The following is a 2,026-nucleotide window of genomic DNA, read 5'->3' as shown; positions in this document are numbered from 1 at the left end:
GAAGAAATTACTTTCTGTATTTCAATGTGACAGGAACGTCAAGGATTTAAAGAGCACAGCAGTCCCAAAATTGACACTCTTCATTAAAAGGACTATTACCCCTATCATTGTATGCAAAAAATTTGAAGATAATAGTAGTAATTTCAAGTATTTTATCTCTGTCAATTTATTCCAGAACAGCTGCAAAACTTCTAACACATCCCTAAAAACAAAGGTATGGAAGAATTCTTGCATAATAAGAGGAACTTGTAATTTTAAAGTGTTGCTTGACTGATCAACACTAATGCTTTACAATTAAGACTTGTTTTTCTGTACTACAGTTTCGATATGTTAAAACGTTCCTTTTTCTTTCTGGTCAATATCAAACTTCACACACCCAAAAAAAAAAAAAAAAAAAAAAAATCAACATCTAACCCAGCCTCTGATCCGCACTGATTCAGCTCACTCACCCAGAAGAAAAAAAATATTACCCCAAAAAGGAGAAAATGGTACACACAATGAAAAAGGGGGAACTGGGGCAGGCACAGGGACACATAACTGCACAGTCAGCAGCAAGAGAAGAAAAAGAAAGATGCTAGATTTCTTTTTTCTGTGTACAGCAAGCGTTTAAATGCATTCAGCTGAGACAGGAGGTGCACTCTTACAATAAAGCCACACCTTTTTCAGCACTGTAACTGCATTTAGTCACTAGCGGTTTTAAATGAAACTTTTTGACTTTACAATCTAGGTTTAATATTGGTGAATTAACACCCCCCCATCACTTCTGTGAGAAGGAAATTAAAAAGATAATCATGCATACATTGGTTTAAACAACCAGCATACTATACCTAGAGCTGGCTAAGAGCATGCACGGTTGACTACCTGACTAACTGTAACTCTTTAAACATGTAAATTTGATCATCTCCAACTATCTACATTTCTTTACAATAACTACTGACTGACCAAGGGCTAGTCATTAAGGCCAGGAGAAGGAAGGATAAGAATTAAGGAATTAGAAATCTGTTAGAGTCAAATCAGCTATTGATAATGCAATTATTATGCAATTAAGAAATAATCTAATATAACAATTAATAGCAGTTGCATACTTTAAGATGCAAATGTAATATAGGCTCTAAAATCAGTTTAAAATAATATATACAAATATTTTTAAGGATGAACTACAGAAGTGCTCAAAGTTACTGACTAAGCCCTTGTGATCACTTCACTTTGCTGAAGTTCTAAGCCTGGTTTTGATGACATTGGCCTTCAGCAGGTTCTGAAAGGAGAAAAAAAAAATCATCCATTCTATTTCATTCAGTTAGTTTGGGTCAATGATTAGTTTGTTCAAAGGAACCATTTCTCCTTTTTCAATCTGAGGCGGGAGAGAATGAATAGGAAAAAAAAAAAGACCATTTGCTTTTAGCCAGTGTTTGCCATCTCCATTAGTCGGAATAACTGACTACAGTAAACACTTTTGATTATCAGTATTTAGCAAAGTAGTAAGTATTAAACGATCCAGGCAATATTTCATGAGCTAGATCTTAAAGAACTTCTTTTCTGCATTTTGGTTTCCAACTGCTATCAAAATGAAGTTTGATTCAGGGTGAGAAATAGTCAGTATTTGGCGACACTAAAAGCATGCAGCTACTATAACAACACAGTTACACCACAGCGCGGAGGCGGCACAAACAGGTGCTCAGGTCTGCGACTGCTGAAACGGATGTCGGCAGGCAGGCTGCTCTGCCTTGACAGCAAGAAAAAAATCCACAAAAAAAAAAAAAATTAAAAATTTCCTATGCCTGATTAATCATCTTTATTTTATATGAGACGGATACTGTCACGCTGCTCTTCCTTCACGTATCAGCGGCTCCCACGCCCGCGGACGAGCCCTTCCCATTCGTCCCCGCTGACACTCCCTTGTACCCTGACCTCTGCTCAGGAGGTTTGTTTGCCTTCGGCAACGCAGGGCAGGAGGAAACCGCCCGGACTCCCCGGCCTGGCAGGTTTTTAACCCTCCCCGCGTTTCGCCGCGCTCCCGCCACCGCCC

This window comes from Fulmarus glacialis, unplaced genomic scaffold, assembly GCF_000690835.1.
Source record: "Fulmarus glacialis isolate BGI_N327 unplaced genomic scaffold, ASM69083v1 scaffold32739, whole genome shotgun sequence".
In the NCBI taxonomy this organism is placed as follows: domain Eukaryota; kingdom Metazoa; phylum Chordata; class Aves; order Procellariiformes; family Procellariidae; genus Fulmarus; species Fulmarus glacialis.
Note: the sequence above shows the minus strand (reverse complement) of the source record.